A 16,718-nucleotide genomic window follows, 5' to 3' on the forward strand; every position below is an offset into this window, starting at 1 on the left:
ACGACGGCACACGCTTTGCGGGAAGTGAAATGGAAGCGAGGCGGGCGGGGGCAGCACCTCGACGGGGCGCTGCCGGGCCGGTCCGCTCGGCGGGGCGCCCGCGCCCCCGCAAGGCCCTCGCGCCGCCGCCCGCGCCGCCTCCCACGGCGCGCCCCCGGCTTCACCCGGCGGTGCCGCCCGGCCGCCCTCTCCCCGCCCTCCCCCGGGCCGGCGGCGGCGCAGCTCCCGCGAGGCTGCGGCGTGAGGGCCGGAGCTGCCCGAGCCGCACGCAGAGCCCCCGACGGGGCCGCGGCCCCTCCCGCCTCGCTGCCGCCGCTCGCGGGGCTCAGAGCGCCGCGGCCCGCGTTACCGCGCCCGCCCCCGCGGGGAAGCCACGCCGAGAGGAAGGCGCCAGTGCAGGTGAGACCCCGCGCACGCGAGCACCCCGGCCGCAAGCTGGCCTGCCGCCCGACGGAACGCTCACCTCAGACGAGCAGGCGCTGCCGCCTGCGGGAGGAGGGGGCGCGCGGGGCGTACGCACACTGGGCTGGGCCGCGCCGCGCCGCCCCGCGCCGCGCAGGGACTTCGCGGGGAAGAGCGCGCGAGCTCGCGCCGGAGAGCGGAGCCCCAACGGCTGGCGCCCGCGCCGCCACCTCAGAAGGGAGGCCTCTACTGTCCGGCCGCGGACCTGCAGCCGCCGCGCGCGCGCCGCCGCCGGCCCCGCCCCGGCCCCGCCTCGGCCCCGCCCCGGCCCGCCGGCCCCGCCCGTCCCTTTGACCTCCTTTCCCCGCCCGCTCCCTCCCCTCGCTCCTCTGCCCGCCGCGGGCAGTCAGCTCTCTGCTTAGACGAACGCGATGCGACGTGGAAACCCTTCCACCAAAGTGAGCTGTGATATCTTTTTGATGGCTATAATTTATTCCAAATCGTCCCTGGACTGAAACGATCAATTAGCAGCCCGAAACGCACTGCGAAGTAAATTGTCACACTCTCTATTACAGGATAGTTATCATATATTTATAAGGTGTGCTTTCTGCAATCAGCACCAACAAGGTGTTGAGCGATCAGTCATAAACTCACGTCTTCAAAAAGAGCGGGAGAGAAGCTCCAGCATTGTGTGGCGGGGAGGAGGGGGGGAACAAACATCCTTCTGACAGTCGCTACCTCTCCCCACCTCGGCACGGTGATGCTCCCTCCTGGCATCTGGGGAGAGCGCGGCGGGCGCCGACTCGCGGCCGGTCGGCCCGTCGTGTGACCCGGGAGCAGCATCCCTGTGAGCCCCCACGGGAGAGGTTTCCTCACTGAGTGAATGCAGATCAGGCACAAGGATCACTCGCTCTGTCTTTCTCTGTCTTCACTCCCATCCCGGAAAATAATGTTTTAACTCTCCGCGCCTAAGCTTCTAGCAGAAAGTTTGCATGCTATACTCGTCTCTTTTCTTCCTCAAGGCTCAGGGTGTTGCCCTCCTCCCCCTGCTATTCAGACGTTATATGCTCTAGAGATTACGCCAGGATGATATAAAGTTTACCCACGGAGACAACTCTGCATTCTGAATTGCAGTCTGCCCGAATGCGTCCATCATTTGTGGGTGAGATAGCACAAAGTTCTGAGGTCATGGGAAATTCTCATTCAGTCCAGGAGGCTGTCCTGACTGCGCCAAGTCACGGAGACATGGGGATCTTCCTTACGGCCACGCTCCGTGGCTATAGAGGAGCATACGTCCACAACTTCCCAGTTTCCCCTAACAAACCATCATCACACTGTCATCCACCAACCGCCTATCAGTCATTTTTAAGAAGGGTTCTGGTTTGTAACTAGTTAATAGTCCTTTAGTCTGAGCCCAGCCTACTGATTGTTATGAGAAAATTTTATCAGCCAGAAGTATGCCTCTGTATATAAAGTGACATTTGTGGAGAGGGAGTCACGGGAGGGGGGGGAGATGCAGAGTTTATACTGCATTCTTCTTAAGTTAACTGGCCCCATGGTTTCTGCACTGGTGTTGGGGGGTCGGGGGCTTGTCTGCAGTGCCAGCCTCTGAAGGCCGGAGAGAAAGGAAACCTGGTCAGGCATTCCAGTTGTAGAGGCAGCTGTTGCCACTGGGCCTCTCCCGGCATCAATGGGGCACTGTGTTCTTCTCTTAGAAAGCAAAGGGGCTGGGGACCCCTGCATCATTTGAGTACTGGCATGGCAAGGAACCAGACCTAGAACCTTCACCTTGTACCTTCCAAAGTCATTGATTTAGTCTGCATTTAATAGCCAAAATTTATTAAGCACTTACTTCCTGCCAGTAATTATATGCATTATCTTATTTAATCCTATCAACAAACTTATGGGGAAGGTTCTTCATTTCACCAATAAGAAAACTGAGATTTGGCAAGATTAAGTAATTTATCCAAGGTCATACTTCTAGTAAGTGATGATCTCAAAACCAGGTCAGTCTCCAAAGCCCATGTTCTTCACCCCAATAATATAATTTAAGATTTTGATTTAAGACTTTCCACTAAAAAGATTTTAATGGAGCTGATGCTACAATGAGAGTGGGGAATTCTGGGAGAAGAAGGAAGGAACAGCTCTTTGCCAAGAAAAGACACTGTAGGTACTTAGACCGTAGCCTGGGTACGTTGCCCTTTCTGTTCTGCCTTTTCTACATTCCATGATTTCTTTTCCAGAGTCATCACCTGCCATCTGGTGTCTAGTCAAACAGACTTTACCCAGGGTCAGTGATGACTGCTAAGTTTGGGGTGGGGGTAGTGGGGAGGATGGCAGGCCTTGGAGAAAGCAGAGGTCCCTGGGGAGAAGACTTAAGTGGGAGCCTTAGGAGTCGGCCAGAGGACCTTGTCCCAGACCCCTGCTCTGAGAATGAAATGTTGCTTCCTGATGGACGTTAAATTACCAACGTGGCTAAACTCTCCCTTAATAGACTTGTAAAGATCTGCTTGCTACCTTTTTCCCCCTTCATGTAGAATTTGTAATCAAGAGCCCAGTTTTGTCATTTGGAAATACTAATTATCTAATCACGCCATGCTGCATAACGTACTTGTCTGCCCAATTAGCTAGGACAATTATTAAAATTCAGAGGCCTAATTATGTCTCAATTTAATGCTGGCAAACTTGCATACAGAGCAGTAATTAAAATCCTCTCTTTCGCTCTGCCTTTAGGGCAGGGCACGATGAGGCCCTGTCAGGGGGTGTGCTGAGCTAAACCAGTGAAGCGTACTGTGCAACATGACCCTGCATTGTTAAGTGTGTCAACATATTAACCTGAATTCCCTTCAGCCCCCACATAATCACATTTGGTGGAGGAATAAAGGAGCTAAAACGAGAAGCATTTTATTAAAAAAACATAAATTCTTTTTAATTAATGCTATGAGAGTTCTGATGAATTTCATGCTTCCAAGTGCTGGAAGACATAGACTGCTTCATCTAATTACTAGCAAATTTGCTCTTGTTAAAACTACTTTTTTTAAAAACTCATTTAAAGAAAATTATTTTTTTGGTAGTGTAATAAAAAAAAAAACAAAAGCCCTAGCTAGTTGGCTTCCAGTAATACAGCTGATTATCGGTTTTGTTTGATGATGGCACACACGTGAATGTTGGCTTCCAAAAGAATCAAGCCCAAGACTGGAGGCGTTTTTTACTAGGCTAGAATTTAATACTTGAAAGATGTTAATAAAAATGAAACATTAAAAATCATAATATTGAAACAAATTCAAAATATTTATCTTGTAAGCTCATAAGTTTGATGTCTGAAACAAAACCAGCATGAGGAGACCAGCGCACTGCACAAACTGACGTTCCTTTGGAAGTCCCCCAGCGCGCGGGAACCCAGTGTGTCTCCTCTGCTGGCATCTCAGCCCTCTTCTCTACAAACTAAGAAGAGTCGCAAAACCCATTAAGACTTCAGAGCTGTCCTCTGAATCTGGGCTTTCTCTCATGATGAAATACATGACAGATTATTCATGTACTCATTGAAAGAAGGAAAGCATTTGATCTAGAGCAAAACTGAATTATTCTGGAGAAGGAAGGATTTCTTTCAGTTGCTTCTAAACCTTCTGCATGGATAGCTTCCAGACAGCAGGACACACACCACACACACACACACACACACACACACACAGTCACTTAGAGCTTACTCTCAATTGATCTCATTTTGAAATCTCATGACAACCTCACGACATAGCAGGTAAGGCAAGCATGTCTCCATTTTATTGAGGCAGGGCAGTTAAGATGCTTGTCCAGGCTGACCTCTCTACACCACTGCTTCCTAACTATGGGCAGGGCAGGACTAGAGCTCAGTCCGCCCTGCTGACCGCTGTATCGGCGCGGCTGTGGGTGAGACACCAATGAGAGAGACGCTTGGTCTAGTAAAGTATCTCGAGTCGTGATCAAAGTATAGATAATGTTATAAACAACAAGGCACCATGGGAATAGTCCATATACCAACACCAGAGGAGCTTCTGTCCTTCAGTCAATACTATTTGCAACAAGTTTAGTCATTATTCGTTCATATTTTTTTGGTGACTTTGGCCATTTACTTCCTCTTTAAATTTTTATATTCTCCAAGATCTATGTAGTTACATCTGAATCAGTGGTAGTATAAGTAGAGTTCCTTGCTCCTACTCTGGCTTTGGGTACAATGGGGGATAGAAGATGGTGTTTAGGGACAATTCTGGCTGGTTCTTGACTTCTTACTAACAAAGGCAGTGACTACAGACAGTCTCTACCAGAGACGACTGGCTGGGGCCAGGACAGGCCCTTAGGCACTTGTGCTATAAAACCAGAGGGGGCAGCCCCCCCCAAGGCCTCCCACGGAGTGTGCCCCATGCCTTGAAAATGGCCTTGCTCTGAGTCTCTTTGGATGGCAAACTGAAGTGCAAATCTGTGTTCTGACTTGTTCCCGTGGCTGTCAGCATGTTTTCCTCTTGTCAGCAGCAATTGACTGGTCAGGCTCACCCTTGTACAGCAATTGTAACAGCTCATTGACAGACTAGTGACCCAGCTGGACTTGATAATGGAAAACTATTGATTTTTGTGGGCTCCACGAATCTAAAATGAATCACTGATGTAATGTCATCAATCGTCTCGGACTCTGATAACCCAGGGGAAGAAGTTTCAGGGATTGGTTGTATTTCCTTATAGTGGAGTTTCAAAATCTCACTGAGTGTATGTAAGGAGAAGCCCATTTCTTGGGTGTTTTCCTTAAATGACCCCAGTTAGTCCACCAGGGCTCATGTGAAAGTGGGAGTTAGCGCTGCCAGGTAGCCTCTGGGAGCTGGTACGCCACTCAGAAAAGATGCTTGAGGAGACGCACTTTGGGAAGGAAGTGTTTTTAACGTGTATTTATTACAAAACAAGCTCACAGAAAAGGAAAAAGTTGAGATTAAACCAAAATATATTGGCTCTCTAAGAGTCTTGATGTATGAAATTGTGACAGAACCATTAGATCGTTTCGCTTCCCTGTGTTGATTTGCTTTGTAGTAGAAAGAAAAGCTTGAAAATAATGTAGCGGTACTTTGGATGTGTGCAGGGGGAATCACTATTTAGTTTTGTTATTTCCTCTTCCCCTTAGCTGGTTGTCTTAAAACTCTCAAATACTATTTCGCGTATTCTTCAGAAACAAGAGGTGTTCCTTCTCGAGCCAAATTAGCGACAAGTTGGAGCTAATTTTGCCCACTAGCCAAGTCCAGAGAACGCTGTAAAGGACTCTGCTGAGATATGGAGAGAGTGTCTGCTAATGGCCTCTGCTGAAGGGAACTTGGTCTTAAAAAAAAAAAGAAAAAAAGAGGGAAGGCTATTGATCTTGGCTGCCAACCTGATACATTTAGTTCACAGTCCACTTGTAGTGAGAACATAATCATCTCATGATCCTGGTCAAATTCAGATGCTCTTAGAAGAGAGTTCTCGCGAGGGTCAGACGAAGCAGAGCGCACAGATGTACGGGGCTGCTCCCCCAGCCCTTTGCGGAAAGAGGGCCAGAGAAGAGCGTCCGCGAGGAGCTGGGAAGGACGGACCCCAGCGGTGACGAGTCCAGGTGCGGCTGGGCTCCCATTCACGGGACAGTGCAGGCTTCATACTCTCCTGTAACGGTCCCTCTGTGGCCTCTGATTAGCTCTCCCCTGACAACACTGCATCTCTGGTTTCCTAGTGCGGTCAAAACCCACCTGGCTAACTGTGCCGCTGCCCGTTAGTAAAGACACACAAGGCTGAAGCTTGAAAGAAATTCAGCTAGAACTAAAACAACAACAACAACAAAACAAAACTACTAGCATTTGGACTTCAGTAAGTATGAAACACTTGGTGCAGAAAACACAAGACTGGCCTGATTCTGTGACACATCGATGGCCCAGCCCAGGCAGCAGCAGCTGGAGGTCAGCCGCTAGGCCTTCCCCGTTTCGGGGTTCTTTCCCCACAGGGGCCGCCACGAGGCCTCACATGTCAGACACCATGAACAGTCACCGAAGGAAGAAGCACAAAAGCTACTTTTAAGAACAGCAGTATGAGGGAAACATTTTCCCGTCTGTAATAGATCTGGGAGAAAGTCACTGAAATCAGTGGTTTCTGCGTGCCTGTCTGTAGCCTTGTGCCAGTCCGTGACGAAGTTTCAGCTGCCCGTGATAAATATATGAGCAGAAGTAAGTTAATGTGATTTTATAAAGCAAAATTCAATCTTCCAGAAATTCCAGGGTTCTATCCTTTTGGGGCGTTGAATGTCACTTCTTTCTATAAGTAATGATGACAGTCGGTGAAAGACGCATTTAATCAATACCCTCCCTTGACAAGGCAAGATGAAAAGTGGGCGAAGTCATAATTTGGCCCCAATATCTTAAAAATTACTCCTCTGTACAATCCAAAAAAAAATGAGGGAATCTAAACAACCTTTCCGTGAGTCTTATTACTTACGGTCATATGACTGTCAATAAATAGGAACATTTGTGCTTAAGACACACAGCACTAGTCGTCATAAGCGTGACCGCACTGGACTAAAATCTAGTCATTTGGAGCTTCTTTTAGGTTTTTCCTCTATGTTCTATCTTTACAAACCAGTTACGGATTTTTAAACCCATATCTTTGATTTGATTGAAATGCTGAGAAATGTGATCTTAGTCATCATGATTATAACTTTAAGATAATCTTTTCTGACAACATGCTTTTTACCTCCAGCTCTGTGCACCGTTGTTCTGTTGCCAGCAGCAGTACCACTGTAATGATGCTGTTTGGAGGAAAAAAGTTAGTTTCTTTGGTTTTTAAATTTGATTTATAAAGTACAAATTTAAATTCATACTATGTGTTCTGCTGTGCTTTACTTTATAACTTGTACTATGGATTTAAATGTATTAAACATCTTCCCTCCAATAACCAACCATAAAATTACAGTATTTCCTAGTAGAGGATTAATAACTCCAGACTCAACATCACCTCTGTTTTAACCTCTTCCTCTTGTATCTTTCAGAATGCTTTAGGCTGCAAATTAAAGTTATTTTACAAAACAGAAGGGCAAAAACCAAAAAAAAATTCATGGTTCCTCCATTTGTGACACCATGGATGGACCCTGAGGGCATTGTGATAAATGGCATAAGTCAGACAGAGAAAGACAAACACTGTATGATAATTTCACTTATAAGCAGAATCTAAAAAACTGAACTCATAGAAACAGAGAACAGATTGGTGTTTGCCAAAGATGAAGGGGAGGGAGTGGGAGAAATAGGTGCAGGTGGTCAAAAAGATAAAAACTTCCAGTTAGAAGATAAGTAAGTTCAGGGGATGCAATGTGCAACTTGGTGACCATGGCTAACAATATTGTATTATATATTTGAAAGTTGCTACGAGAATAAATCCTGAAAGTTCTTACCAGAAGGAAAAAAATGTAACTATGTGAGGTAAGGTATGTTGACCTTTCAATTTCACAACATGCAGTTCTGCTCCTTGTGTTGGGTTATTCAGGGGGCATCTATTTCAACTGAGCTGGAAGGACCAAGAAGGTCTCACCCAAAATAGGAAGAAAAAGGGACATAGGAACTTAGAATAACTATTTTGATGACATTCCCTCTTAGAAGCCAGCCAGCATGTAAGAAGTTCAAATACCCTGAGGTCACCAAACTATGGGGAAGCCTGAGCTAGCCACTTGGAGAAATACTGAGGCACCAGTCAAGTGAGTGAGACCTTCTTGGCCCTTCCAGCTCAGTTCAAATAGATGCCCACTTGAATAACCCAACACAAGGAGCGGAACTTCACAGCCCAGCCCCGCCCAAACAACCCTGGGAGACAAAATGGTCATTACGTTAAGCCTCTAAGATTTGGCGTAGTTTGCCTCACAGCAATCGATAACTAGAACATACTACAATATAGTGTCTAGAACAGAGATGTCATTCAAACATAAAGACTCTGATAGGTTGAAATTAAAAGATGGAAAAAGATACATGATAAAAACAGTAAGCATATGAAACAGGAATTACTGCACTAATATGGAACCAAAATAGATTCAAGACAGGAAATGTTGTCAGAAATTACAAGTCATATTTCATTATGATAAAAGGGTTAATTCATCAGAAAGACATTACAATTATAAGTGTATATGTTTCTGAACCAGAGTTTCAAAATACATTAAACAAAAACTGAAAGAACTAAAGAGGGAAATAGATAATCCAGAATGATAATTAAAGTTTTTAATGCCCACCAACAACTAGACCCTCCCCCCCAAATCATTAAGACTACAAAAGAGCCGAGCAACACAGTCAGCCGCCGTGACGCCACTGGCACTTACGGAACATTACAGCCGACGACTGCAGGATGCGTATTATTTTCGAGGGCACAGAAAGTGTTCTCCAGGATGGACCATATGCTAGCCCATAATATATGTCTCAATAAAGTTTGAATAAACTGAAATCATACAAAATATGTTTTCTGACCACAAAAGAATGAAATTATAAGTCAATAACAGTAAGATATTCAAAAAAGCCCCCAAATATTTGGAAAGGATACTAAGGAAATATCACGAAAACCTTTAAGTCTTTGTTTTTGACAACATGAATGAAATAGACACATTTCTTAAGAAAAACTTACCAAAACTGATGTGTAAGAAGATAGAAAATCTGAATAATCCCATATCTATCCAAGAAATTGAATTCGTGATTAAAATAATAAAACTCCAGTCTCTGCTGGTGTCACTGGTGAGTTCCATCACATCTTAAAAGTAGCATTGATATCAGTCATAAAACAGAAACCATTTCAAACTCCTTTTATGAGACCAGCATAATTCTGATACCAAACCTTAAAACATCACTAGAAAGAAGGAAAATTGCAAATTAGATATCCCCTAGAAACACAGATATGAAACTCATTGACAAAAGACTAATAAATCCAGCAATGTGTACGAAGGATGCATGTCATAATCAAGTGAAGTTTATCCCAGGAATTCGAGGTTAGTCTGTCATTTGAAAATCAATGTAATTTAGTACATTAATAAAATAAATAAGAAAAACCATTTGAACACCTCAATAAACAGAAAAAGCATTTGATGAAATTCAACACCCATTCATAATAAAAATTTTCAGCAAACTAAACTAAACTATATTGTGATATACTAAGAACTACATGTTTTGGTTTTGTCCATGATTCCTGGCACAGAACACTTGTAGTTTCCCAAGTGATAAGAGCTATAAGGCCATTTTTTGTTACACTATTTATTTTTGTTCCCAGTTTCTGAAATAGCTCCAGAGCATAAAGGTGAAATGAGTATATTTTGCTATTCACAACAAGTCCTTTTCAACCACACCTGAGTTTACGTTAATGAGGTGATTTTGGAAGGTCCTTAGCTCACCACAGGGTGGAGACTGATTGCCAGGGGAACCAACTGTGTAATTAGAGGGTTGGAAATTTCCCCTATCTCCCATACCTCTCCCCTAAACCCCTCCAGGGAAGGAAAAGAGATTGGAGAGTCAATTAATCGTCAACGGCCAATGATTTAGTCAACCGTGCCATGTAAGGACAACTCCATAAAAATTCTGAAGTACAGGCGGCGACAGTGTGGTGGGGGCGGGGGTTCAGAGCACTTCATGACGTTCTCTGGGTTGGTGAGCACTTGGAGGCGCTGGGAGGAAGTGTGCAGGTAGGGCATGGAAGTTCTGCACTCCTCTCCACATCACGTTCCCTGTGCGTCTCTAACTCTGGCTGTTTCTGAGCTGTATTCTTTTGTGATAAACTGGTAGTCTAGTAAGTCAAGTATTTTTTCTGAAGCTCTGATTTATAGCTGGTCCATCAGATGATAACCTGGACTTGCAATGGGCATCTGACGTCAGGGCAGCCTTGTGGAACTGAGTCCTTTGCCAGTGGGACCTGATTCTGTCTCCACGTAGATAGTGTGAGAATTGAGTTAAATTACAGGACACCCAGCTGGTGCCTGGAGAATCAGAAAATTGTTTAGTGTGAAGAAAAACCTTCAGAGATTTGGTGACTAGCAGTGTCAGAAGTGAAGTGCTGAGAGTAGAGTACTCTGTGAGGAGACAGAAGACAAGTTTCTCCTGCACAGCATCTATGAAAAAGTAAACAGCTAGTATCATGCATAATGGCAATATGTTGAATAACTTCTTCCTAAGGTTGGGAATAAGGCAATTATAATAATATAATTTTATATTATATAATAATTTTAATAATAATAATAATTTTAATAATAATTTTTACTACATAGCACTGGAGTTCCTAGCTAGGACAATAAAGCGAGGAAGAAAAGAGCATAAAGCATTGAAAGGAAGGAATATAATATCTTTATCATCTACTTATAGATGAATTTAATTAGTTACTAAGTTAATTTAACAAGTATGATGGTTAAATTACGTGTGTTAACTTGACTGCACCATAGTGCTTAGATAGACTCTTGGTCAAACATTATTCTGGATGTTTCTGCAAGGGTGGTTGGGGGTAAGATTAACACTTAAATCAGTAGACTTTGAGATTAACCTCCATAATGTGGGTGGGCCTAATCCAGTCAGTTGAAGACCCAAATAGAACAAACGACTGACCTCCGCAGAGCAAGAAGGAATTCTGCCAGTAGACAGCCTTCAGGCTTGAGTTACAGCTTTGCCTCTTCCTGGGTCTGTGGCCTGCAGGCCCACCTTTCAGATTTTCGACTTGGCAGCCTCGTGACCTTGTGGGCCTGTTTCTTAAAATACATGTCTCTCTCTGTTGACACCCTGTTGATTCTAGTACCAGTGGTTTATTTTTGCTTTTGTTGCTTTTGTTTTTGGTGTCAAGTCCAAAAAATCTCCAATACTGGTATCAAGGAGCTCACTGACTATGTTTCCTTCTAGGAGTTTTATGGTTTCAGGTCTTACATTCAAATCTTTAATCCATTTTGTGTTAATTTTTGTATATGGTGTAAGATAGTGTTCCAGTTTCATTCTTTTGCATGTGGCTGTCCAGTTTTCCCAACCTCATTTATTGAAGAGATTGTCCTTTCCCCATTATGTTTTTGGCTCCTTTGTTGTAAATTAATTGGCCATGTATGCATGGATTTATTTCTGAACTCTCTATTCTGTTCCATTGATCTGTATGTCTGTTTTTATGCCAGTACCACACTGTCTTAATTACTAGGTTTATAATATAGTTTGAAATCAGGAAATGTGATGCCTCCAACTTTGTTCTTTCTCAAGATTTCTTTGGCTATTCAGGGTCTTTTATGGTTCCAGACAAATTTTAGAATTGTTCCGTCTCTGTGATTTGCCCATTTTTTTAATCATGTTGGCTTTTTGTTTTGTTTTGTTTTGTTTGCATAGCTTTTTACAATTTTATTTATATATACTTAAATATTATACAAGTAAATACATGAATATATCTTCATTATAAAAATTCAAACAATATGTAGAAGGTTCATAAGTAAAAACAAACATATTTCATTCATGTCCCCTGCCCCCAGCATGCCCATTTCCCTCCTCTCCTTGCTCTGTAAGTCTGGTTAAGAGCATGGCCACTGGCGTTGTCAAGAAGCATTTTTGCCTGTTTTCATCTAATAGTTTTACAGTTCCAGGGCTTACATTTAAGTATTTAATCCATTTTGAGTTGATTTTTGTATATGGTGTGTGATGCCCAGTTTCATTCTTCTGCGTGTGGATACTCCGTTTTCCCAGCACCATTCGTTGAGGAGATTATCATTTCCCCACTGTGTATACTTGGCACTCTTGTTGAAGGTTAATTGACCATAAATGTGTGCATTTATTTCTGGGCTCTCCAGTCTCTCCTTTTGGTCTATGTGTCTGTTTTTATGCCCGTATCAAACTGTTTTGATTACTGTAGTTTTGTAATATATTTTGTAATCAAGGAGTGTGATCCCTCCACCTTTGTTCTTCTTGCTTTTTTGCATCTGTTGGATGATGATGTTGTTTTTCTCTTTTATTCTGCTAATTGTTTTATCACATTTATTGATTTTCATAAGTGGAAACATCCTTGTATCCCAAGGATAAATCCTTCCCTTGACCATGGTGTATAAGCCTTTTAATGTGATGTTGAATTCAGTTTGCTAGTATTTTGTTGAGGATTTTTGGATCTATACTAATCAGGAATATTGGCCTATAATTTTCTTTTCTCGTGGTGTTTTAATCTGGCTTTTGTATCATGGTGATGCTGGCTTCAAAAGATGAGTTTGGATCTGTTTCCTATGCTACTGTTTTTTGGAAGAGTTTAAGAAGGATTGGTATTAATTCTTCTTTGCATGTTTGGTAGAATTCACCTATGAAGCCATCCGGTCCTGGGGTTTTCTTTGATTACTGATTCAATCTTCATATTTATCATTTGTCTGTTTAGGTTTTCAGTTTTTTCTTGATTCAGTCTTGATAGGTTTATGTTTCTAGGAATTTATCTATTTCTCTTAGGTTACTCAAGTTATTGGCATATAATGGTTCATAATAATCTTTTTATTTTTGAAACATCCAGTAGAATGTCTGACTTTCTGATTTTATTTGTTTGAGTCTTCACTCTTTCTTTCTTAGTCTAGCTAAGGGTTTGTTGGTTTAGTCTTTTCAAAAAGGCAATGCTTAGTTTTGTTGATTCTTTCCTATTGTTTTTCTATTCTCTATTTGATTTATTTCTGGACAATACTTATTTTCTTTCTCCTGCTAACTTTGAGATGATCATGTGTTTTCTCCTCTTATTCTGTTAATATGGTGCACTACATAGAATCAATTTTCCATGCGTGGGATAAATTCCACTTGATTGTGGCAAATAATCCTTCTATATGATGCTGAATTAGGTTAGAAAGTATTTCGTTGAGGATTTTTGCATCTAGATTCATGAGAGATTATTGATGATGTGTTTGTTTGGCCTTGCTGTCAGGGTAACACAGGCCTCCTAGAATGAGTTATGAAGTGTCTGCTCCTTCTCTATTTTTTGGAAGAGTTTGAAGATTGATGCTAATTCTTCTTTAAACATCTGGAAGAATTCACCAGAGAAGCCATCCAGTCCTGGGCTTTTCTTTGTTGGAAGTTTCTGGATTACAGGCTCAATCTCTTTACTTGCTAGAGATCTATTCAGGATTTCTATTTCTTCTAGAATAAGTTGTGGTGGTTTGTGTGTTTCTAGGAATTTATCCATTTCATATAGCTATCTAACTTGTTGGTATATAATTGTCCATAGTATGCTCCTATATTTTTATTTCTGTAAGTAGTAACACCCTTTCATTTCTGATTTTAGTCATTTGAGTCTTCTCTTTTTCCCTTGATCTATCTAGAGTTTTGTCAACTTTGGGGGGGGGGGGTTCAAAGAACCAACTTGCAGTTATGCTGATCTTCTCTATTGCATTTCTATTATCTATTTCATTATTTCTTGCTCTAATCTTCATTAGTTCCTTCCTTCTGCCTGCTTTGGGTTTACTTTCTCCTTTTTCTAGTTACTTGAGAGTAGGTTAGGTTACTGATTTCAATTCTTTTTTAATGTTGGCATGTTCAGCTGTACATTTATTCACCTCTTACTACTTCCTGCTTTTGTTGCATCCCCTAGGTTTTGTTTACTGAGGTTTCATTTCTGTATATCTCAAAAGTATTTTATGATTTCTCTTATAATATTGTCTTTGACCCATTGCTTATTTAGAAGTATGTTAATTTTCACATATTTGTAAATCTCCCAACTTTCCTCTTTTTACTGATTTCTGTTGAATCTTTGATTCATTCTTCTAGTTTGAATCTGTAGTTTAGCCATTCAAGTAAAATTTTCAGTTCTTATAATTTTCAACTTCCTAATTTCCATTTTTTTACTTTTTAGTTTCTGCCAGTTGATAGTCTCTTATTTGTGAGACATTCTCAACTTGTCTTTAGCTCTTCAAATGGGGTTTCCCTTAAATGTATTTAAAAGAGCTGACTTGAAGTTTTTGTCAAGAAAGTCCAATGCCTGGGCTTCTTCTGGACACTTTCCTTAATTACTTCTTTCCTGAGCAGGAGTCGTACCTTTTTGTTTCCTAGCATGCCTCAGAATTTGTTTTCTGAAAACTGGATATATTGACTGTTGTAACATGGCACGTGCGGAAATCAGATTTTCTTTCTTCCCTTAGGGTCTGTTGCTGTTATTTGTTTAGTGACATTTCTGAGCTAATTCTGTAAAGCTGTAGTCTTTGTTTCATGAGGACACTGCATTTCTGTTTGGTTGGCTTAGTGGTCAGCTAATAATTGCACTCAGATTTCCTTAAATGCCTGGAACCACAAACTACGGATCTTTCCTGTGGGGCTTTGTGTGTGTGTTGAGGCATATACTCAGCACCCAATCAAGCAGTTTGCAACTCTGCCTTAGCCTTCACCTTCTGCTTGTGCAGTCTCCAGGTCAGCCACAGGTGACAGCCTGGGGCCTTCCTGCATCTTCCTGAGCATGCACACAGCCCTATGCATGTGTGGCCTTCTAGATTTCCAGAAATATGTAAAGGGCTTTCAAAAACTCTTATGGACATGACATTCCCCAGTCTTTCTTCCCAAGCTTTTTCATTAATATAGTTTGTCCCAATTGTTATCACCATTGGCAGCAGCAACTAAAAGATTTTCCTTTAAATATCTCAACAAACATCACCTGTGTAGCAGATCTAGCACTGGACAAGTTCTGAGTCAAGTTATACAGGTAGAAGCTTCTATTTATTCTTCCACAAAGCCACCAGACCATTCAGATAATGACAATTCTTAGTGAATGGAGTCTGCTCTGCTCTCTGAGGCACCTGGAACGTGGGCTGTTATGTTCAAGGCTACTGCTGAGCTGAGGAGTGGGGGGGAAAGGTGATGCAGGTTCCACCAGGCTCTTTGAGATGCTTGTTCTTGGACTGGGTGATAAATGGTGACAGCCGCCATTTGGAAGAATGCCTAGAATATATTGAGAGGCTACGTGATGGTGTTCAAGGCAACAACCTAACTAAAGTCAAAGCTGGCAGCCAGTATTAACCACCGGACATGAGTGAATTGAGGCTTCAGTGGATTCGCCACTGAGGAGCCCCAGCTAACACCGGGTGAAGGAGGGCTAAGTGTTCCCCCAGTGAGTCCTGCTCAAATTTGAAATTTCAAGGCTAAAAACAATGCTATTGTTTTATTATTTATTTGATAAAAATTTTGTATGTTTAAGGTGTACAACTTGGTGTTTTGAAATACATACACATAGTGAAATGGTTACTACAGTCAAGCTAATTAACGTCCGTCTCATATAGTTACCTTTTTTTGCGGTCAGAGCACCTGAAATCTCCTTTGCAAATTTACAGTATTCAGAACAATAATAACCATAGTCACCATATGGCACATTAGCTCTCCAGACTTACTCATCCTACATTGCTGCGACTTGGTACCCTTTGACCATTTTCCCCACCTCTACTGCTGCACTCTCCTTCCATGAATTAAACTTTTGTAGGTTCCACATATGAGATCATGCAGTATTTGTCTCTCTGTGTCTGACTTATTTCACTTAGTATAATGTTCTCCAGTTTCATCCATGTTTCTGCAAATGGCAACATTTCTATATCATAACAACATTTCTGTATCACAATTTCTTTACCCATTCACCCATCAACGAACACTTATGTTGTTTCCATATCTTGGCTCTTGTGAATAATGCTGTGATGAACATGGGAGTGCAGATATCGCTTTATGATACTGATTTTATTTCCTTTTGATATATTGCCCAGAAGATGGATTGCTGAATCATATGGTAGTTCTATTTTTAATTCTTTTTTTTTTTAACTCTTTTTTATTTTGTTTTGGGGGGAAGGTAATTAGGTTTACTTATTTATTTTTAGAGGTACTGGGGATTGAACCCAGGACCTTGTGTATGCTAAGCATGCACTCTACCACTTGAGCTATTCCCCTCCTATTTTTAATTCTTAAAGGAACCTCTATGATGTTTTCCATAATGGCTGCAACAATTTACATTCTCAACAACACTGTACAAGGGTTTCCGTTTATATCCTTACAAACGCTTTTTTCTTTTTGATAACCGCTATTGTAACAGGTGTGAGATGATAACTCATTGTGGTTTTTATTTGCATTTATCTGATGATTAAGGATGTTGAGCATCTTTTCATGTACCTTTTGTCCATTTGTATGTCTTCTTTAGAGAAACGTCTATTCAGATTCTTTGCCCATTTTTAATCAGGTTGTTTTTGCCACTGAGTTGTAAAATCAATCTTGTTTTAAACCATTAAATTTTGGAGTGATTTGTCAGCAAACGATAGATATTTGGAATAGATTCAGGTACCTAAAAGAGGTGTGCTGCTGTGACAGAAAATCTAAATTACAGGT

The 16,718-nt window shown here is 42.1% G+C and overlaps 1 long non-coding RNA gene across 1 annotated transcript in view; it reads left to right on the plus strand.

Moving 5' to 3' along the window:
- Window positions 1-223: 223 nt before the first annotated feature.
- LOC141578604 (uncharacterized) overlaps window positions 224-16,718 on the plus strand; it is a 36,748-nt gene continuing 20,253 nt past the window's right edge. The window contains exon 1 of the long non-coding RNA XR_012509075.1: window positions 224-399. This is a non-coding gene — a long non-coding RNA (uncharacterized LOC141578604). The remainder of the gene's footprint in view (window positions 400-16,718) is intronic.

This window comes from Camelus bactrianus, chromosome 9 (assembly GCF_048773025.1).
Source record: "Camelus bactrianus isolate YW-2024 breed Bactrian camel chromosome 9, ASM4877302v1, whole genome shotgun sequence".
Taxonomy (NCBI): Eukaryota; Metazoa; Chordata; class Mammalia; order Artiodactyla; family Camelidae; genus Camelus; species Camelus bactrianus.